This window comes from Arachis ipaensis, chromosome B9 (assembly GCF_059453495.1).
Source record: "Arachis ipaensis isolate K30076 ecotype BB chromosome B9, ASM5945349v1, whole genome shotgun sequence".
Classification (NCBI taxonomy): Eukaryota; Viridiplantae; Streptophyta; class Magnoliopsida; order Fabales; family Fabaceae; genus Arachis; species Arachis ipaensis.
In genome coordinates, this window is record NC_142444.1 from 105,927,238 (window position 1) to 105,951,407 (window position 24,170).

At 37.0% G+C, this 24,170-nt stretch overlaps 1 non-coding gene across 1 annotated transcript; it reads right to left on the reverse strand.

Annotated features, from left to right (window-relative positions):
• Positions 1 to 22,478: 22,478 nt before the first annotated feature.
• Positions 22,479 to 22,586, reverse strand: LOC148545779 (small nucleolar RNA R71). The gene has a single exon (XR_015902139.1). It is a non-coding gene; the product is annotated as a small nucleolar RNA R71 (small nucleolar RNA).
• Positions 22,587 to 24,170: the final 1,584 nt, after the last annotated feature.

Sequence of the window (24,170 nt, forward strand, 5' to 3'; positions counted from 1 at the left end):
CCAGCAATGGAAGAGGTGAATTACATGGGAGAACCCTATGGAAACACCTATAATCCCTCATGGAGGAATCATCCAAACTTCTCATGGAAGGATCAACAAAGGCCTCAACAAGGCTTCAACAACAATAATGGTGGAAAAAATAGGTTTAGCAATGGCAAACCTTTTCCATCATCTTCTCAGCAATAGACAGAGAATTCTAAGGAGAGCCACTCTGACTTAGCAACTGTAGTCTCTGATCTAATTAAAACCACTCAAAGTTTCATTACTAAAACAAAGTCCTCCATTAGAAATTTGGAGGCACAAGTGGGTCAGCTGAGCAAGAAAGTTACTGAACTCCCTCCTAGTACTCCTCCAAGCAATACAGAAGAGAATCCAAAAGGAGAGTGCAAGGCCATCAACATACCCCACACGGCCGAACCTGGAGAGGAGGAAGAGGCATTGATTTCCACTGAGGCAGACCTCAATGGATGTCCACTGGTCTCCATGGAGTTCCCTAAGGAGGAACCATGGGAATCTGAGGCTCACACTGAGGCCATAGAGATTCCATTGAATCTACTTCTACCATTCATGAGCTCTGATGAGTATTCTTCCTCTGAGGAGGATGAAGATGTTACTGAAGAACAAGTTGCTAAGTTCCTTGGAGCAATCATGAAGCTAAATTCCAAGTTATTTGGTAATGAGACTTGGGAGGATGAACCTCCATTGCTCATCAAAGAACTGGATGACTTGACTAGGCAGAGATTACCTCTGAAGAGACAAGATCCTGGAAAGTTCTCAATACCTTGCACCATAGGTACCATGACCTTTGAAAAGGCTATGTGTGACCAAAGGTCAAGCATAAACCTCATGCCCCTCTCTGTAATGGAGAAACTAAGAATTTTTGAGGTACAAGCTGCAAGAATCTCATTAGAGATGGTAGACAATTCAAGGAAACAAGCTTATGGACTTGTAGAGGATGTCTTGGTAAAGGTTGAAGACCATTACATCCCTGATGATTTCATAATCCTAGAGACTGGGAAGTGTATGGATGAATCCATCATCCTTGGCAGACCCTTCCTAGCCACAGCAAAAGCTGTGATTGATGTTGACAGAGGATAATTTGTCCTTCAAGTGAATGAGGACTCCCTTGTGTTTAAAGCTCAAGGATCTCCCTCTGTAATCATGGAGAAGAAGCATGAAAAGCTTCTCTCAATGCAGAGTCAAACAGAGCCCCCATATTCAAACTCTAAGTTTGGTGTTGGGAGGCCATCATCATGCTCTGAGTATATGTGAGGCTCCATGAGAGCCCACTATCAAGCTATTGACATTAAAGAAGCGCTTGTTGGGAGGCAACCCAATTTTACTTATCTATGTTAAATTTCTATTTCCATTGTTCTTTTATGTTTTTTGTAGGTTGATGATCATGTAAAGTCACAAAAACAATTGAAAAAGCAAAAACAAACTGAAAAATAGAATGAAAAATAGCACACCCTGGAGGAGAAGCCTACTGGCATTTAAACGCCAGTAAGGGCAGCAGAATGGGCGTTAAACGCCCAGTCTGGCACCATTCTGGGCGTTTAACACCAGAAATGGGCACCAGACTGGCGTTTAACACCAGAAAAGGGCAAAAAGCTAGCGTTAAACGCCAGAAATTGGCAGCAACCTAGCGTTTAACGCCATGATTGGCAGAGAAGGGCGTTTTGCATGCCACTTGGTGCAGGGATGAAAAATCCTTGACACCTCAGGATCTGTGGACCCCACAGGATCCCCACCTACCCCACCTCTCTCTCTCTTCTTCACCCATTCACCAATCACCTCAATACCTCTTCCCCAAAAACTCCTCACCTATCAAATCCTACCCTCTTCTCCATAAACCCTTCACCAATCCACATCCATCCATCATAAAACTCCACCTACCTCACCATTCAAATTCAAACCACTTTCCTCCCAAAACCCACCCTATATGGCCGAACCCTAACCCTCTCTCCACCCCTATATAAACCTATCTTCACTCCCTCATTTTCACACAACATCAACACTACTTCTCCCCCTTGGCCGAAACACCAACCCACCTCCATCCCCTCTATTTCTTCTTCTTCTACTCCTTCCTTTCATCTTTTGCTCGAGGACGAGCAAATCTTCTAAGTTTGGTGTGGTAAAAGCATTGCTTTTTGTTTTTTCATAACCATTTATGGCACCAAAGGCCGGAGAAACCTCTAGAAAGAGGAAAGGGAAGGCAAAAGCTTCCACCTCCGAGTCATGGGAGATGGAGAGATTCATCTCAAAGGTGCATCAAGACCACTTCTATGAAGTTGTGGCCAAGAAGAAAGTGATCCCCGAGGTCCCTTTCAAGCTCAAAAAGGGTGAATATCCAGAGATCCGACATGAAATTTGAAGAAGAGGTTGGGAAGTTCTCACCAACCCCATTCAACAAGTCGGAATCTTAATGGTTCAAGAGTTCTATGCCAATACATGGATCACCAAGAACCATGATCAAAGTGTGAACCTGGATCCAAAGAATTGGCTTACAATGGTTCGGGGGAAATACTTAGATTTCAGTCTGAAAAATATAAGGTTGGCATTCAACATGCCCATGATGCAAGGAGATGCACACCCCTACAATAGAAGGGTCAACTTTGATCAAAGGTTGGACCAAGTCCTCATAGACATTTGTGAAGAGGGTGCTCAATGGAAGAGAGATTCAAGAGGGAAGCTGGTTCAACTAAGAAGGCATGACCTCAAGCCCGTGGCTAGGGGATGGTTGGAGTTCATCTAACGCTCAATCATTCCCACTAGCAACCGTTCTGAAGTACTATAGACCGGGCTATCATGATTAGAGAGGAAGTAGAAGTTCATGAGGTTATATCCCAGGAACTCTACAAGGTGGCGGACAAGTCCTCTACTTTGGCAAGGTTAGCCTTCCCTCATCTCATTTGTCACCTTTTCAATTCAGCTGAAATAGACATAGAGGAAGACATCCTCATTGATGAGGACAAGCCCATCACTAAGAAAAGGATGGAGCAGACAAGAGATCCCAATCATGGACAAGAGCATGAGGAATTTCCTCATCATGAAATCCCTGAGATACCTCAAGGGATGCATTTTCCCCCACAAAACTATTGGGAGCAAATCAACACCTCCCTAGGAGAATTAAGTTCCAACATGGGACAACTAAGGGTGGAGCACCAAGAGCATTCCATCCTTCTCCAAGAAATTAGAGAAGACCAAAGAACCATGAGAGAGGAGCAACAAAGGCAAGGAAGAGACATTGAGGAGCTCAATCACTCCATAAGATCTTCAAGAGGAAGAACAAGCCGCCATTACTAAGGTGGATCCGTTCTTTAATTTCCTTGTTCTTTATTTTCTGTTTTTCGAATTTTTATGCTTTATGTTTATCTATGTTCGTGTCTTTATTACATGATCATTAATGTCTAAGTGTCTATGCCTTAAACCTATGAAAATGAATCCATCACCTTTCTTAAATGAAAAATGTTTTTAATTGAAAAAGAAAAAGAAGTGCATGAATTTCGAATTTTAAAACAGTTTAGTTATTTTGATGTGGTGGCAATACTATTGTTTTTCTGAATGCATGATTAAACAGTGCATATTTTTGAATTTGTTGTTTAAGAATGTTAAAATTGTTGGCTCTTAAAAGAATGATGGAAAAGGAGAAATGTTATTTGATAATCTAAAAAATCATAAAAAATCATAGAATGATGGAGCACCAAGAGCATTCCATCCTCCTTCATGAAATTAGAGAAGACCAAAGAGTTATGAGAGAGGAGCAACAAAGGCAAGGAAGAGACATTGAGGAGCTCAAGCACTCCATAAGATCTTCAAAAGGAAGAACTAGCTACCATCACTAAGGTGGACCCGTTCTTTAATTTCCTTGTTCTTTATTTTCTGTTTTTTGAATTTTTATGCTTTATGTTTATTTATGTTTGTGTCTTATTACATGATCATTAGTGTCTAAGTGTCTATGCCTTAAAGCTATGAAAATGAATCCATCACCTTTCTTAAATGAAAAATATTTTTAATTGAAAAAGAAAAAGAAGTGCATGAATTTCGAATTTTAAAACAGATTAATTATTTTGATGTGGTGGCAATACTTTTGTTTTTCTGAATGAATGCTTGAACAGTGCATATTTTTTAATTTGTTGATTCATGAATATTAAAATTGTTGGCTCTTGAAAGAATGATGGAAAAGGAGAAATGTTATCTGATGATCTGAAAAATTATAAAATTGATTCTTGAAGCAAGAAAAAGCAGTGAAAAGCTTGCAGAAAAAATATATATGTGAAAAAAAAAAGAAAAAGCAAGCAGAAAAAGCCAATAACCCTTTAAACCAAAAGGCAAGGGTAAAATAAAAAGGATCCAAGGCTTTGAGCATCAGTGGATAGGAGGGCCCACAAAAATAAAATCCTGGCCTAAGCGGCTAAACCAAGCTGTCCCTAACCATGTGCTTGTAGCGTGAAGGTGTCAAGTGAAAACTTGAGACTGAGTGGTTAAAGTCGTGGTCCAAAGCAAAAAAAGAGTGTGCTTAAGAGCTCTGGACACCTCTAATTGGGGACTCTAGCAAATCTGAGTCACAATCTGAAAAGGTTCACCCAGTTATGTGTCTGTGGCATTTATGTATCCGGTGGTAATACTGGAAAACAAAATGCTTTGGGTCACGGCCAAGACTCATAAAGTAGTTGTGTTCAAGAATCAACATACTTAACTTGGAGAATCAATAACACTATCTGGATTCTGAGTTCCTATCGAAGCCAATCATTCTGAACTTCAAAGGATAAAGTGAGATGCCAAAACTATTCAGAAGCAAAAAGCTAAAAGCCCTGCTCATCTAATTAAGACTGATCCTCATAGATATTTTTGGAATTCATTATACATTCTATTCTTTTTATCCTATTTGATTTTCGGTTGCTTGGGAACAAGCAACAATTTAAGTTTGGTATTGTGATGAGCAGATAATTTATACGCTTTTTGGCATTGTTTTTAGTATGTTTTTAGTGTATTTTAGTTAGTTTTTATTATATTTTTATTAGTTTTTATTTAAAATTCACCTTTCTGGACTTCACTATGATTTTGTGTGTTTTTTTGTGATTTCAGGTATTTTCTGGCTGAAATTGAGGGACCTGAGCAAAAATCTGATTCAGAGGCTAAAAAGGACAGATGCTGTTGGATTCTGACCTCCCTGCACTCGAAGTAGATTTTCTGGAGCTACAAATGCCCAATTGGCGCGCTCTCAATTACGTTGAAAAGTAGACATCCTGGGCTTTCCAGAAATATATAATAGTTCATACTTTGCTCAAGATTTGATGGCTCAAACCGGTGTTCAAAATCAGCATAGAAATTCTGGCGTCAAAACGCCAGAACTGGCATAAAAGCTAGAGTTAAACGCCCAAACTGGCACAAAAGCTGGCGTTTAACTCCAAGAAAAGTCTCTACACATGAAAGCTTCAATGATTAGCCCAAGCACGCACCAAGTGGGCCTGGAAGAAGATTTTTGCATTAATTACCTATTTTTGTAAACCCTAGGCTACTAGTTCTCTATAAATAGGACCTTTTGCTATTGTATTTTTATCTTTTGATCATCTTTTGATCATCTTTTGATCATGTTTTGATGATTGAACCCTCCTTGGAAGGCTGGCCATTCGGCCATGCCTAGACCTTTTGTTCTTATGTATTTTCAACGGTGGAGTTTCTACACACCATAGATTAAGGTGTGGAGCTCTGCTGTTCTTCATGAATTAATACAATTACTATTGTTCTTCTATTCAATTCATGCCTACTTCTTCTCTAAGATATTCATTCATTCTTCAACTTGATGAATGTGATGATCCGTGACACTCATCATCATTCTCACCTATGAACATGTGCCTGACAACCACCTCTGTTCTACTAGCAATGGCTTGAATGCGTATCTCTTGGGTTTCTAATCTAAGATTGGAACCTTCGTGGTATAGGCTAGAATTATTGGTGGTCATTCTTGAGATCCGGAAAGTCTATACCTTGTCTGTGGTATTCCTAGTAGGATCTGGGAAGGGATGACTGTGACGAGCTTCAAACTCGCGAGTGTTGGGCATGTGATAGACGCAAAAGGATCAATGGATCCTATTCCAACATGATCGAGAACCGACAAATGATTAGCCGTGCGGTGACAGCGCATTTGGAACATTTTCACTGAGAGGATGGGAAGTAGCCATTGACAACGGTGATGCCCAACATAAAGCTTGCCATGGAAGGGAGTATGAAAGATTGGATGAAGGCAATAAGAAAGCAGAGGTTCAAGAGGAACAAAGCATCTTCATACGCTTATCTGAAATTCCTACCAATAAATTACATAAGTATCTCTATCTTTATTTTATATTTTATTCATCTTTTAATTATCAATTCTCCATAACCATTTGAATCTGCCTGACTGAGATTTACAAGGTGACCATAGCTTGCTTCAAGCCAACAGTCTCCGTGGGATCGACTCTTACTCACGTAAGGTATTATTTGGACGACCCAGTGCACTTGCTGGTTAGTTGTCCGGAATTGTGACAAAGTGTGATTCACGTTTGAGAGCTCCAAGTCTTTGGCGCCATTGTTGATGATCACAATTTCATGCACCAAATACCTCACAATACACTTTATCAACTACGAGGACAGTAGTAAGGACGGGAGTGTCTACCCAAGCCAAAAGAGAAGAGGGAACTTTTGTCAACATATCTTTTATGATTGACCGAGACATAAAATCTACACCTACAAATACAAAAAAAAATTGTTGCTACAGAACTCGGGCATCATTCAAAAGAAGTCGGCCAAAAGAAACAGAATACAAAGTGCGATTTGAAAACAACTTTCAAAATCAGAAAGGACAGAAATGGTGTCCCTCCCTCACCAACAGTTGCGACACCATTGGAGGCAATATAAATACAGTCAACAAACAACAAAATGGCAACGACACAACTACAATCCCACAAAAAATTTCAGAAAACCAGCCAAATATTCAAACAACGTTCTCAATTAAACAGTTCAAAAGGGTCTTTTAAACAGCAGTCAAAGAAGTTTTCAAGGATCAAATAAAATCAACAGTGCAATAATATCCATCACTACTAAAAAAAGCCATGCCAACACAAGAAATATATTCAAAATGCCATAGAAAGAAATCAAAAGTCGAGGGTACCAACCTTTATGAAGATTCGAAGAAAGAAAGGGGCACGCCAAGCAGCAATAAACACGAATGTTCCTCTCCAAACAGCAAAGCAAGACCTTTAGAGAGTCCAAGACAGAGAAATCTTGAGACTAAGAATAGTTGGGAAGCAAGGAACAGAAGGAGAAGTTGAAAGAGCTTTTTGTGAAAGGAAACAAAGTGGAGAGCTTTTTCAGAAATGGGAAAGAAGAAGAAGGAGAGCGTGAAGCACTTTTATAAAGAGAGAAGGGGAAAAATAGTTATTTTGCACCCCTCTTTAATGTCATGTGAAAATTCCTAGGCAACTTCCGCTTAACGTTCGCCCCTCATTTAAAGAGGCAACGTTCAAAAAATTCAAAACACGTACCTCTTAAAGGCGGTGTACCCGACGTTAAAGCTGAAGTCGCAAAATGCTCGAGTCCAAACTCTTGGAAGCTCGAACAAAAGCAGGGGATCTGTTCATGCCCTGGCCTAAAAATATAATGCCAGGCCCAATAAGGAAGAAATGCCCACCCCAAAAGAGGGTGGCCTCCACCATATACCCAACCTCCTTTAAGAAGAGGTCACACACTGTGAAGGGAGCTTAGCTTTACTTGTCCAAATAAGTACTTGCCTCCTTGAATCTTGCCAATTATCTCTATCTTCCTTAAATGGTAGATCCTAAACAAACACCCACAATAAAAGGAACGTTCATCCACCAATAAAGGTGGAACTACCCAAAAAGTGGTTACCGAATCTACTATAAATACACTGACACCCCTTAAGTATATTCACGTTCTATTTTACAAAAATCTGTTTAAAACCCTTTCTAACTTAAGCATCAGAGTCCCTTATAGGTACCACCCTCCACCTCCTCATGAGGAACTCTGACTTTGTTTAGATCCCAAACAAGTCAGATGCTGCCTCACAAGGGATCTGGACCTCACCTTTAGGCCCAAATCAATGTTTAAGATAACCCTCGAAACAATATTTTTTCTTAATATTAGCTAATATTTTAGAATAATATTTTATGTTATAATATTAAAATTTTAATAATATTTGAAAATAATAAAAAATTAATTCAAATAGCCTAAAGTTAATTTATTTAGTATTTATTAATTATTGCTAAAATAATTGTATAATTTTAGATATAATTATGAATAGTATATCTATAAAATTATAAATATTAAGTTGAATAAATTAACTTTAGTTATTGCCTCTCTATTATTATCGTAGAATTTAGAATTTTTACATTAGTAGTTAAATATTAACTAAAAATAATTAATTTTATTGGTCGTTGATGGTGTAACATTACTCATATATATTAGCATTATCATTTGTGTCTGTATTTAATTATAAAATTTAAATATCTATTAGCCCTTGAAATCTCGAATACCATGCAACTACAACAAAAAGAGAACTAAAATGATATGATATGTTATTCGTATTAATATAGAAATCAGAAGACAACGTAAATGATGAAAATTAAACAATACATACATACACTTGGATAGCATATATAACACCATTATTTAAAGTTTTAGCTTAGCGTATACTTAAGTAAATTACAATTGTGTCGTACGTGCGTTTACACAAGGACACTACAGATCAGGGGAACAAAAACAGGTTTGGCAAGATTGGGGGCAAGAATATTTACGCAAATCATCACACATGCACAAATTATTATTCACACCTACACCATTATCTGGCTCCAAACAATCACATCTTTCGCAAGACGGTTGGCAGGAACGACCCATATCTAAACACTTGCAAAGAAACTCATCTTGTGATAGAGGGTAATGATTTGTAGCGTCATTATTGAACATTGGTGTTGTGGTGATCATCTTTGGATCAAGCTGCTTCTGGGAGCGACCAGCTTCAATAATATTTACTGAACATCCCATAATCATGAGGAAAAAGAAACCAATTACCTTCACCGACATGTTGCCTAGCTTGTTCTTCTATTATTATTGGTTAACTCGATCAGGGGTTCCCGTCTGATTTATAATGTTTTAATTTAGGTTATTGGACACGCGAAGAGTTAAATAACACTATTCATTGCTCGAATTATTGAAGGGGTAAGCTAAAAAGCTATATATACATGTTCATTCGAATTGAAAGGGCAAATTCGAAAAAATAAAATAAACCAATGTGGAAGAAACGTGGAAACAAAATATTTATAAAGGTTTTTCTTATATCTTGCCTATAAGTTTTGCTATTTGAAAATGAAAGGTTGTGCAGATTTTAATTAACTCCAAAAAATTCCGAAGTGATTGTTATGATACCTAAAAAGGTGATGGCTAAATTATTTAAAAAATTAAAAATTTAGATTTAATTTAAAAAGTATAAAGATAAATAATTTTTAAAAACTTAGAATTTGTTAATAAAAAATAAATTTGACAAAAATTAGGTACTAACTCATAAGTACTATAGAATTTCCAAAACTTCAATCCTCGCTTTCAATTATCTCCTATTTGCGTAAGTTTCTGGGAGAAGTTGTTTCTTGATATGGTTCGAGAACTTCTATGAACGAAAAGTCTAAAATTCGATTCTTGTTAAACCTTACAGAGAAAAAGAATTTCGACAGAAGGTAAAAACAAAAAAAAGAAAAAGTTTATAAAAAAATTATGCAAATCCAAAAAAACTCTTGCATGTGGGGCGTATTAGAGATATATACAATCATTCATATACCCTTTTCTATCAGTTTAACCTTTTGGAATAAGTCATTTCATGAAACATTATTCTTAAAATGTTCTGATTTGGATATAATTTGCTTTAATTTCTTAAAAATAAGTAAAATACTTTTATTGTTATTTTAATATTACTATTCACTACAAGAAAAGTGATGGCTACCATTGGTTTTATCGGCATATTTAGCATCGAAAATTATTGTCATTATCAGCAGACTTTTTGATAGTTGTTACACTAAATTTGTCATCCACGAATGTTGCTACCAGATTTATATTTTTGACTCTAAATCCGATAATAACTAGTGATGAGAAAAAATAATTAATGAGAGCATATTTTACTGACAAAAAAAAATCCAACGATAAGACAATTAAATGAAACACACCGTTTTGGTCATGATCTAATCATTACCGTCAGATTTTTCTGCCAATAAATATAACGGTAAAATTCACTCGTATTCGAATTTGTGAATCCTTCCCCCTTTTCTGTAACATCATCAATCTCCCTTCTCTCGCCTTTTTATTTGTCTCTCGCCATCAGTCCCACCCTCTCCACCATTTGCCATCGATTCATTGTCGCTGATCTCTTCCCATGACCACACCAAAAACTTCGTTGATCACTGTCGGATTTTGCGTGAATTTGTATAATATTTTGTTTGGCCAAAATGTAACACCCTACAACACAAAACTTTATGCCTAGAGTGTAAATCGGAGGTGGTGAGGTATTACGACCTCTAAAAAGAATATATATATATATATATATATATATGGATACATCGAAAAAAGGAATTAATTAGGAGCCTTGAAAAAAAATTAAATGAAATACAAACAGAACAACGCAACACTCATGATCGGATAAATGTGGAAGGGTAGATAAGATCGAGTGAAAAAGATAATGTATATATAAGATCAGAGTTCCAAAGATACAAATAACAAGCTCTAAGCCTAACTTATGAAGCATAGGCCGGCCAAAGTATACATATACATAACTTAAAAGAGTAACCCAAAATATATGACAAAACACTTGTTTCTCCAAATCCGCCCCTAAGAGAGATAAAACATAATATATACAGGGTGAAAAATTTATATACATATATACAAAGCATAAAACAAAATACAGTAATCACAAAATAACCAACTTCGCTTACAGAGGGAACTCTAGATGCATCTCGACCTGCATCTAAAAAACGACAACATATATATGGAATGAGAACCGAAAGTTCTCATCATGGTAATGGTGCCCACATAAATAATATATAAGGTCCCGAGAAAGCCAGAGGCAATCCTAGAACTCTAACATTCAGATTAAACTTAAAGAATAAGCTAAACCAGATCTTGGGTATATAATCTAAGGTTTTCACGTTTTAAAATCAAATTCTAACTTAAACCTTCAAATCCTACTCCCTCCAGCACTCCGAAACACCAGTGGAACTACCGTCGTCACTCCTCCGCCAGACGAGGGATCTCTTAGTTGCATAGATATACAATACGGTCAAGAAAAACACAAATAAAATGCAGTTACAACAAGTAGAACATATAACAAATAAGCGTACATATTCAAATAGGCAAACCTAAGTAATGCAAACTCAAATAAAACAAACAAATGCATATGATGTATGCCTGCCCTATGGCCGATGAGCTCATCTATCGGTTATACACCTAACCCGATATGTGCGGTAGCTAACCTGGGCGTTGTCTCTCTATTGCACCCAAAAATCTCAGCACATCAGCTGACCGTTAGAAGGAGAGTCCCCTGTCACCATTAGAAGGATTATGTACCCTGTTCACCATTAGAGGGATTAGGTGCCATGTCACCATTAGCAAACAGATAGAATTCATAAACATATTCATCATAAATCATCCTTACTTCTCATAATTATAGTCATTCTCATAATAACTTAATCAGACTTATACCCAGAGCAAGTGGACAATGCCACTGTATCATATCCGGCTTTTCAACTCTTACCCAGAATAAGTGGATAATACCACTGCATCTTACCCGGAGACTCATTCAGAAATTCATTCTCATTATTCTTCTTTCTCATAACTAACCTCATCATCAAACACATCTCAACTCAGCTATATTTTTTTACTATTATCATTATCTTCATTATTTATTTCTTATTCAACACAACCAACGCCTCATTAATTCAGCTAACACTTTGCAAAACCCTTTTAACTATCTTCTTGATGAGCGGGTAATTTATATGCTTTTTTGCATTGTTTTTAGTATATTTTTAGTAGGATCTAGTTACTTTTAGGGATTTTTTATTAGTTTTTATGTTAAATTCACATTTCTGGACTTTACTATGAGTTTGTGTGTTTTTCTGTGATCTCAGGTATTTTCTGGCTGAAATTGAGGGACCTGAGCAAAAATCAGATTCAGAGGTTGAAGAAGGACTGCTGATGCTGTTGGATTCTGACCTTCCTGCACTCAAAGTGGATTTTCTAGAGCTACAGAACTCAAAATGATGCGCTTCAAATTGCGTTGGAAAGTAGACATCCAGGGCTTTCCAGAAATATATAATAGTCCATACTTTGCCCGAGTTTAGATGACACAAAAGGGTGTTGAACGCCAGTTCTACGTTGCAGTCTGGAGTTAAACGCCAGAAACACGTCACAAGCCAGAGTTGAACGCCAGAAACACGTTACAAACTGGCGTTCAACTCCGAGAATGACCTCTTCACGTGTAAACTTCAAGCTCAGCCCAAGCACACACCGTGGGCCCCGGAAGTGGATTTATGCATCAATTACTTACTTCTGTAAACCCTAGTGACAAGTTTAGTATAAATAGGACTTTTTACTATTGTATTAGGGATCTTTGATAAGTTTTATGCTATCTTAGACTTTCATGGGGGCTGGCCATTCGGCCATGCCTGGACCATTATAACTTATGTATTTTCAAATGGTAGAGTTTCTACACTCCATAGATTAAGGTGTGGAGCTCTGCTGTTCCTCATGATTTAATGCAAAGTACTACTATTTTTCTATTCAATTCAACTTATTCCGCTTCTAAGATATCCATTCGCACCCAAGAACATGATGAAGGTGATGATTATGTGACGCTCATCATCATTCTCACTTATGAACGCGTGCCTGACAAACACTTCCGTTCTACATGCAAACAAGCTAGAATGAATATCTCTTAGATATCTAATACAGGGGACCGAGTCCGAGTTATTAGTATCTTTGTGGTATAAGTTAGAACCCATGGATGGCCATTCCTGAGATCCGGAAAGTCTAAACCTTGTCTGTAGTATTTCGAGTAGGATCTGGGAAGGGATGGCTGTGACGAACTTCAAACTCGCGAGTGCTGGGCGTAGTGACAGACGCAAAAGGATAGTAAATCCTATTCCAGTATGATCGTGAACCTCCAGATGATTAGCCATGCCGTGACAGAGCATTTGGACCATTTTCACAGAGAGGATGGGATGTAGCCATTGACAACGGTGATGCCCTTACAGAAAGCTTGCCATGGAAAGGAGTAAGACTGATTGGATGAAGACAGCTGGAAAGCAGAGATTCAGAGGAACGAAAGCATCTCTATACGCTTATCTGAAATTCTCACCAATGATATGCATAAGTATTTTTATCTTTACTTTCTGTTTATTTATTATTATTATTCGAAAACTCTATAACCATTTGATATCCGCCTGACTGAGATTTACAAGGTGACCATAGCTTGCTTCATACCAACAATCTATGTGGGATCGACCCTCACTCACGTAAGGTTTTATTACTTGGACTACCCAGTGCACTTGCTGATTAGTTGTGCGAAGTTGTGAAGTTATGTTTGGACCATGGTATTGTGCACCAGTTTGTTGGCGCCATTGCCAGGGAGAGAACAAACAACAAATTTTACAACCTCTGAGTAACAATTTCGCATACCAAGTTTTTGGCACCGTTGCCGGTGATTGTTTGAGTTTGGACAACTGACGGTTCATCTTGTTGCTCAGATTAGGTAATTTTCTTCTTGTTTCAACTTTTATTTGGTTTTCAAAAACTTTTTCAAAAATTTTTTCTTTGTTTTCGTTTTTCTTCAAATAAATTTTCGAAAAAAAAATATATAAAAAAATAAATATTTTCAAAATATATATATATATATATATATATATATATATATTTTTTTTTTTTTTTCTTCAGAATTTTTTAGAATGAATTCTAGCGTTTCATGAAAAATGTTGGAGCCTAGCTAGCTGCAAAGCCATGTCTAAATTCTTTTAGACTGAGGCTCCCAAACCATCATCACAAGAGCAAGCTAGTTGTTCCTAATCCATCTGCTGTTGTATAACTGATGTGTATTCTAAAGCTTGGCTGGCTATTAAGCCATGCCTAACCCTCAGATTGGAGCTTTAGACTAAGAGTACAAGATTCCTGGAATTCATATTAAAAATTTTGAAATTCTTATTTTCTTTTTTCTAGATGTTTTTCGAAAAAAAATATACAAAAATCCAAAAAAAAATTTAAAATCATAAAAATAAAAAATATTTTATGTTTCTTGTTTGAGTGTTGAGTCAATTTTTAAGTTTGGTGTCAATTGTATTTTTTTTCTAAAAATTCTTTATGCATTTTTTTCGAAAATTCATGCATTCATAGTGTTCTTCATGATCTTTAAGTTGTTCTTGGCCAGTCTTCTTGTTTGATCTTCATATTTTCTTGTTTTGTGTCTTTTCTTGTTTTTCATATGCATTCTTGCATTCATAGTGTCTATACATGAAAAATTTCTAGGTTTGGTGTCTTGCATATTTTCTTTTCTTGAAAATTTTTCAAAAATAAGTTCTTGATGTTCATCTTGACATTCAAAATATTCTTGGTGTTCATCTTGACATTCATGGTGTTCGTGCATGCATCACATGTTTAGATCCAAAATTTTCATGCATTGCATCATTTTTCATGTTTTTCTCTCTCATCATTAAAAATTCAAAAATAAAAAAAATATATCTTTCCTTTTTTCTCTCATAAATTTCGAAAATTTGGATTGACTTTTTCAAAAATTTTTAAATCTAGTTGTTTCTTATGAGTCAAATCAAATTTTCAATTTAAAAATCTTATCTTTTTCAAAATCTTTTTCATTTTTCTTATTTATTTTCGAAAATTTTAAAAATATTTTTCAAAAATCTTTTTCTTAATTTTATCTCATAATTTTTGAAAATATTATCAACAATTAATGTTTTAATTCAAAAATTTCAAGTTTGTTACTTACTTGTTAAGAAAGATTCAAACTTTAAGTTCTAGAATCATATCTTGTGATTTCTTGTGAATCAAGTCATTAATTGTGAATTTAAAAATTAAATCTTTTTCAAAACTAGTTTCAATCATATCTTTTCAAAAATATCTTTTTATCTTATCTTTTTTTTCATATCTTTTTAATCATATCTTCTTAAAACATATCTTTTTCAAAAATTTGATTTTAAAATATCTTTTCTAACTTCTTATCTTCTTATCTTTTCAAAATTTATTTTCAAATTTGTTTCAACTAACTAATTAACTTTTTGTTTGTTTCTTATCTCTTTCAAAACTACCTAACTAACTACCCCTCTCTAATTTTCAAAAATACCTCCCTCTTTTTCAAAAATTCTTTTTAATTAATTAATTGTTTAAATTTTAATTTTAATTTCAATTCTCCTTTAATTTTTGAAAATCATTAACTATTTTTCAAAATTAATTTTCGAAATTTCCTCTCCCTCATCTCCTTCTATTTATTTATTCATTTACTAACACTTCTCTTCATCTCAAATCACTGCTCTTATCCTCACCCTTGTGTTTGGATTATCCATTCTTCTTCACTCTTATTCCCTTTCTTCTTCTACTAACAACAAGGGAACCTCTATACTGTGGTAAAAAGGATCCCTATTATTATTTTCTATTCCCTTCTTTGTCATATGAGCAGGAGCAAGGACAAGAACATTCTTGTTGAAGCAGATCCTGAACCTGAAAGGACTCTAAAAAGAAAACTAAGAGAAGTTAAAATACAACAATCCAAAGACAACCTTACAGAAATTTTCGAACAGGAAGAGGAGATGGCAGCCGAAAATAATAATAATGCAAGGAGGATGCTTGGTGACTTTACTGCACCTAATTCCCATTTACATGGAAGAAGCATCTCCATCCCTACCATTGGAGCAAACAATTTTGAGCTTAAGCCTCAACTAGTTTCTCTGATGCAACAAAACTGCAAGTTTCATGGACTTCCATCTGAAGATCCTTTTCAGTTCTTAACTGAGTTCTTGCAGATTTGTGATACTGTTAGGGGTGTGCAAAAAAACTGGTTTGACTGAACTGAACTGAAACTGAATTGAAACTGTTTTAAATAAACCAGTTTTTTTAAATAAAAAACTAAACTGAAACCATAGTTTTTTATAAAAACCAGTTTATTAAAAACCAGTTTTTTATGGTTCAGTTTAGTTTTAAACCAAATAAAAACTGGTTTATTCACATCAATAATTTCAATTCAATCTTCCAAACTCAAAAACCCTAATCACGAACATCCTCTCGTCTCTGCCCTTCTGCCGCCGCAACCAACCCACCTTCCCCACCAACCATCCACCCCGGCGCCGCCGGCGACAACCACACCGCCGTCGCTTGCTCCTCCTCCATTTCTCTCTTTCTTTTTCCCTCTTCTCTCTGTTCTACATTTCCTTCTTCTTCTCTTCCCAGTCACCGAGCCAGCCCTAGCCGCATCTCCTTCCGTTCCGGCGAGCAGCACTCAGCAGTGACGGACCCCTGTGCCGTTGCGGCCCTCCCCACCTCGCCCTCACTTCCTTTCGTCTTCTCCTCTCTTCAACAACGCAGGTTTCCCTTTCATCCCTGTCCCTGCCCTGCTTCCTTTACTTTCTGTTTCGTTTTTACTACTGCTTTTTAATTCTGCCTTTTGATTTTGCTTTAGTAACTAGGTGGTTATAGGCTAGATGACTTTTGAATGCTGATTAATGATGGCTGATTGTTTAGATTTTTCTGAAACTGGGAATGTTGCTGTGTATAACCTGTACCTACTGTGTCTGTTAATACTGCCATGAATACTGAACTATATTCTGCACATAATTTGCATATCTCATGCTTGTTAAAATGCTTGAATGAGGTTTTTGATCTAATTTCTTTGTTTGATCAGCATAAGAGCTTGGATTTTGCCTTCATTTGGCATTCTATTTTCATATGGTGCAATTTTATGTTCATTCTAAATGTTGCCTGAAATGAGCTAGCCTATGGATTTGGTATTTAGACCTGGACACCACTTTGAACCTGCAATTTAATCTTGTTTTTAATTAATCAGGCCAACAGTTCTGAACCATTAAGAGTGAATCTGGCGGTTTTAGACCAAAAATTGGTTGATCCAGCAAAGAGATTAAAGGGTCTTCTCCCGGACTGGGTGGACGCTGTTGCTTATTCTAGTTTTATGTCCAGTTATACCTTTTAACTTTTTGTTAGCATCCTCTGTAGGGTATTCTTGTTCTGTGATTAATTTTGTACAGGATAGCCTTAGGAATTGATACAATAATTCTAACTAATACCCAATTAATGTGTTGGTATGCAATTTGTAGAAAAGCTTTCTGTCAGATCTTATAAACTTTGTTTTATAATTCTGGTCTATAGTTTCATTCCAGTTCACTGTTAGTTTTAACTGTGCTATTTCTTCTGTTTGTTTTCCAGTACTCTTACGTTTGCTTATTGTTGATGTTGTTGTAGACTAGATGAGGTGAAAGCTCAGAGAGCTCTAGAATGCCCTTGCATTGTTGACTTGCAAACTGGTTCCTGCGGCTTTCATTTTTTGGAGGCGTTTCTCAGATTTCTAAAGAGAACATTGCTGAAGAAAAAGTAAGTTCCAAACTTGGTCTAAGTAACCCTGTTAGTGTTAGCATGTAATGATGTATTTATTACTTCATAGTTTGTGTCATTTTATTTATTTATTTTCCTTTTTAAAGTGTTGTTTAGTTGTTTGCATTGGTCACATGTGTCATTTTTGGATGCTGTTTGGTTCCGACGGGGCAACAAAATCTTGCTCTCCTATGAAATATGATGTTGGCAATTGATCTAAGAGTATATTTACTGTATATTGATTACACTGAATTGGTTGTATATATGAGATGTCAACTGAGATTAGCTTAAACATACACTAATCACAGCTGGTAAAACTAATTCTAACTAACTCAAGTTAATGCTAACAGCTTTGGTACTGCTCCTGCTTACTTTATCTTGTTTGTTACTTTTTCAAGACACTAAATTACTCTCCAAATACACACAATAGCAGTAACAGATTTTCTATCTTCTAAGTCTTCTTCCCAATTAAAATCTGTGAAAGCATACAATCTTAAGTTAGTGCATTTGGTAAATTGAATGTATGAGTTAATTTGAAACTTTATAAAGAATTTAATTTCATGAGTAAAAAATTAAATAACCTCATTCTTTATTAGAAAGAGTTCATGTTCAAATCAGGTGAATGTGGTTTTCTTTGGTTTCTGTTGCTGCCATATCTCCAATAAATGAGGTTTTGTTTGTTCTAAATTGAATAACGAAAATAGTTTAGACACACAAAAAAATAGTTATTATATATTTATATAATATATATTATTTAACCTATTTTTAGTTTGTATTTTATATTTTAATGTATATTGTACATTGGTAATTAATTTGGTATATATTTTATATTTTACAATTAGGTTTGCTGCTCATATTAAAAATGTCTGAGAGAGAGGAGCATTCAAATCCTGCTGTTCTTCCTGCTCATCCCTCATTACCTCCTCAACCTAGTGGTTCTTCTGGGCGTAAGAATCGATCAGAGATATGGGAACATTTCATTCCAATCGAAGGGATAGAGAAATATGCGAGATGTAAAAACTGCAACGGTCAAATAAAATATGCGGGGGGAACAAGTGCTATGCGGCAACATTGGAAGCGATGTTTTGACTCGAACAATGAACAGAACAAGAGACAAAGGATAGAAGGGGGAACAAGTGGTCCTATATCCTCACCAAGTGTTACAAAGTTTGACCAAGCAGTATCTCGAAGTATCCTCACTGAGATGTTTGTGACTGAAGAGCTAGCTTTCCGATTTGTAGAAAGAAATGTGTTTCGAAGGCTATTGCATAGCTTGCAACCTAAGTTTAAAATCCCTTCGCGTACTACATTGGCCCGTGATATACTTTCTTTTTATGAAACAGAGAAAATAAAGTTACAAAGTTATCTCTCTCATCATTGTCAAAAAGTGTGCCTTACAACTGACACTTGGACGACATCGAGTCAAAATTTGACTTATATGTCTCTAACGGCACACTTTATTGACAATGATTGGAAGTTGCAAAAGAGGATATTGAATTTTTGCCGGGTTGAGGGTCATTCAGGAGAAGTACTTGGTAGAGCTATTGAAGGTTGTTTGGATGCTTGGAAATTGCATCAAGTTTTTACTGTAACGGTTGATAACGCAACTTCTAATGATGGTGCAATTTTATACTTGAAAAAGAGATTAAATGCATGGAATAGTCTTGTTTTAAAGGGGGACTATCTTCATATGCGTTGTTGTGCTCATATCCTAAATTTGATAGTGAAAGATGGCTTGAAAGAGATTGATGATTCAATTACAAGAATTCGCAATGCAGTAAAATATGTCAAATCATCTCCTATGAGATGTGAAAGCTTCAAAGCGTGCATTGAGCGGGAGAGCATCAATTATAAAGGGCTTGTTTCTTTGGATGTCGAAACTCGGTGGAATTCAACATATTTAATGTTGGAGGCAGCATTGAAGCTTCGAGCAGCGTTTGATTTGCTTGAGTTGCAAGATGATAAATATATTAATGAGCTGAGCAAATCTTATGGTGTGCCTACAGATGATGATTGGACTTATGCGGAGTCAATTTTACCATTCTTGAAAATATTCTATGATGCTACATTGCGCATTTCTGGGAGTCTGTATGTCACTAGTAATAAATACATGAAAGAAGTCTTTAGCATCGGAAGAAAAATCAAGTTGCATTGTGAAAATACTGATTTGAGCATAAAGTTAATGGCGTCCAAGATGCAAAGGAAATATGACAAGTATTGGGGAACTCCAAATGTCATTAACATGTTGTTGTTGATTGCAATTGTGCTTGATCCATGTCACAAGTTGGATTTTGTAAATTGGATTTTGGATGAGTCATTTGGTGTTGAAAAGGGAGGAGAACTCAAGTCAAAATTGTCTACTTGCTTGAATTCCCTTTATAATCACTACCAAGGCAAAGAAGATGAATCTCAAAGCAATCAAGATGCAATGATCAATGAAGAGGATGAAGATGATATCCTGAATATTTATTTGCAGTCAACTGGACGTGATTCAGATGCTAAATCTGAACTTGACAGATATTTGAAAGAAGATTGTGAGCCTAGAAACAAGTCGGCAGAGTTGGATATTTTGGGTTGGTGGAAGGGAAATTCAACCCGATTTCCTATTCTTGCACGTATGGCTCGAGAAGTTTTAGCCATACCGGTTTCTACAGTTGCTTCTGAGAGTGCGTTTAGTACAGGAGGAAGGATTATTGACCCTTATCGGAGCTCCTTGACACCATATATGGTGGAAGCTCTTGTATGCACTCAAGATTGGGTAATAGATGACCCATTTGGACTAATTGAAAATTTTGAAGAGATTGAAAAAGCTGAACAAGGTAATATATATTTTTTTTCTTATTGCTTGTTTGTTACTAATTGTTAGTTTTCTATAATTAATGAGATATTTTTTTTATGTAGGGAGAAATTCTTCAACAAATGTTGGCACGCTTGTTTCTCTTGAAGATGATTAGAATATTGTAATGGGCCAATATTGTGTTAGTCTGTTAGATTTGAATTAGTTTATTTTAACTTCATTTAGGTTAGTATCATATTATATCATATTTTGAATGTTGTCATTGACCAAAAAGTAAGACTATGCTTTAGTTTATTAGTATGTTGTATGTGAATATTTTATGATTCTTTCAACTTTTGATTTAGAGAAAGAGGGGAGAGAGAAAGTAGAAGGAAAAGAGAGAGAGAAAGAGAAAGGGGGGAGAGAGAAAGCGGAAGAGAGAGAGAGAGAAAGGGGGAGAGAGAGAGGGATAGAGAGAGGAAGGGGGAGAGAGAGAGAGAAAGGAAGGGGGGAGAGAGAGTGGGAAAGGGGGGAGAGAGAGGAAGGGAGAGAGAGAGAGAGAGAGAGAGAGAAAGTAGAAGGGAAAGAGAGAGAGAAAGAGAAAGTGAGGAGAGAGAAAGCGAAAGAGAGAGAGAGAGAAAGGGAGAGAGAGAGAGAGAGAGAGATAGGGAGAGAGAGGAAGGGGGAGAGAGAGAGAAAGGAAGGGGGGAGAGAGAGAGGAGAAGGGAGAGAGTGGGAAAGGAGAGAGAGAGAGAGAGAGAGAGAGAGAGAGAGAGAGAGGAGAGAGAGAGGGGGTAGGAGAGAGAGAGAGAGAGAAGGGAGAAGGGAGAGAGAGTGGGTAGAGAGAGAGGGAGAGAGAGAGAGAGAGAGAGAGAGAGAGAGAGGAAGGGAAGAGAGGGAGAGAGAGTGGGAAAGGGGGAAGAGAGAGAGAGAGAGAGGAAGGGGGAGAAAGAGGTGGAGAGAGAGAGGGGAAGGGGAGAGAAAGAGGAGGGAGAGAGAGGGGGGTAGGAGAGAGAGGAGAGAGAGAGAGAGAGGGGGTAGGAGAGAGAGGAGAGAGAGAGAGAGAATGGGAAAAGGGGGAGAGAGAGAGAGAAAGTAGAAGGGAAAGAGAGAGAGAAAGAGAAAGGGAGGAGAGAGAAAGCGAAAGAGAGAGAGAGAGAAAGGGAGAGAGAGAGATATATATATATATATAGGGAGAGAGAGGAAGGGGGAGAGAGAGAGAGAGAAAGGAAGGGGGGAGAGAGAGAGGAGAAGGGAGAGAGTGAGAGAGAGAGAGAGAGAGAGGGAGGGGAGAGAGAGGGGGTAGGAGAGAGGAGAGAGAGAGAGAGAGAGAGAGAAGGGAGAAGGGAGAGAGAGTGGGTAGAGAGAGAGAGGGAGAGAGAGAGAGAGAGGGAGAGAGAGTGGGAAAGGGGGAAGAGAGAGAGAGAGAGGAAGGGGGAGAAAGAGGTGGAGAGAGAGAGGGGAAGGAGAGAGAAAGAGGAGGGAGAGAGAGGGGGGTAGGAGAGAGAGGAGAGAGAGAGAGGGGGGGTAGGAGAGAGAGGAGAGAGAGAGAGAGAGAGAGAATGGGAAAAGGGGGAGAGAGAGAGAGAGGAGGGTAGGAGAGAGAGAGGGGAAGGGAGAGAAAAGGGGAGAGAGAGAGAGAGAGGAAGGAGAGAGAGAGAGAGGAAGGGAAGAGAGTAAGAGAGAGGGTGTGAAAACTAGTTTTAGGCATAAACCAGTTTAAACTGGTTTTTTTAATTAAAACCAGTTTTATTTTTATGAACTGGTTTAAACTGGTGCACTGTATTATAAACTGGTTTTAGTGCAGTTTGGTTCAGTTTCTAAACCATTTAAAATGGTTTAGTGCAGTTTCAGTTCAGTTTATGGAAAAACTGAACCATGCACACCCCTAGATACTGTTAAGACTAATGGAGTAGATCCTGAAGTCTACAGGCTCATGCTTTTCCCTTTTGCTGTGAGAGACAGAGCTAGAATATGGTTGGACTCTCAACCTAAGGATAGCCTGAACAATTGGGATAAGCTGGTCAAGGCTTTCTTAGCCAAGTTCTTTCCTCCTCAAAAGCTGAGTAAGCTTAGAGTGGATATTCAAACCTTCAGACAGAAAGAAGGTGAATCCCTCTATGAAGCTTGGGAGAGATACAAGGAACTGACCAAAAAGTGTCCTTCTGACATGCTTTCAGAATGGACCATCCTGGATATATTCTATGATGGTCTGTCTGAATTAGCTAAGATGTCATTGGATACTTCTGCAGGTGGATCCATTCACCTAAAGAAAACGCCTGCAGAAGCTCAAGAACTCATTGACATGGTTGCTAATAACCAGTTCATGTACACTTCTGAGAGGAATCCTGTGAGTAATGGGACACCTCAGAAGAAGGGAGTTCTTGAAATTGATACTCTGAATGCCATATTGGCTCAGAATAAAATATTGACTCAGCAAGTCAATATGATTTCTCAGAGTCTGAATGGAATGCAAGCTGCATCCAACAGTACTTAAGAGGCATCTTCTGAAGAAGAAGCTTATGATCCTGAGAACCCTGCAATAGCAGAGGTAAATTATATGGGTGAACCTTATGGAAACACCTATAACCCCTCATGGAGAAATCACTCAAATCTCTCATGGAAGGATCAACAAAAGCCTCAACAAGGCTTTAATAATGGTGGAAGAAACAGGTTTAACAGTAGTAAACCTTTTCCATCATCTTCTCAGCAATAGACAGAGAACTCTGAACAAAATACCTCTAATTTAGCAAACTTAGTCTCTGATCTGTCCAAAGCCACTGTAAGTTGTAGAACCTATGCACAATTACTCAAGAGGGGGGGTGAATTGAGTATTGCAACAACAATGAATCTTTTTGCGAAAGTTAAAGACAATATACAAAAGTGTTATTGTACTAGTATTTTTCCAAGAGCTTAACTCAATTGCTAAGCATTTATAAGGAGCTTTTACTTTCCAATAGACACCAACTCAAATAAATTGATCAAGCTTTTCACCAATCGGACTTAAGCTATTTCTTAAGTACTTACGAAGCTACTTTTCGATCACAATTTATTTGCTCAAAGGTAAAAGACAATAATATAGAAGAGATGAGTTTGGAGAGATGCAAACGCTATTTAGAGTGGTTCGGCACAATCCTTGTCCTACGTCCACTTTCTTTCTCAATCGCTATTGAGAAGTTCCACTATTGCCAAGCTTTAAGGTGCTCGCGCAAAACCTTTTACAATCCGAGTCCTTAGTTTTTAACACCTCACGGTATATGATCACCACTCGTATACTAACCCACTCCACTTAGAGATACCTTCTCTAAGATTTGCCTTGAGTACTTAGTATACTTCTTTGGTATCCTCACCGACTATAGTGTTTATAACTCTTGACTCAACCTTGGAGATCACACTCCAATTTACAAAGTATTACAAGAAAACAATTCTCAAAGAATTGTTGAGATGAAATGAGTACTCTCTAGAAGAGTGTATGATTACAAGTTTAGCACTATTGAACCAATTGATATTGCTCTCTCAAATTGTGTATTATAACACCTTAAAAATGTGTAGAATGAAAGAATATGAACAAGATAGTTTGCAAATACTCACATGTTTGAAATAAGGCTTCAATCCATCTATTTATAGACTCCCCAAACCTTAGAAACGTTGGGGAGTTAATGGGATGGAGCCGTTTTGATAAAACTAGCCGTTTTTTATGTTTTTGAATCATTTGCATCGATGCATAACACTTTGCATCGATGCAAATGTGTCTTTGAAG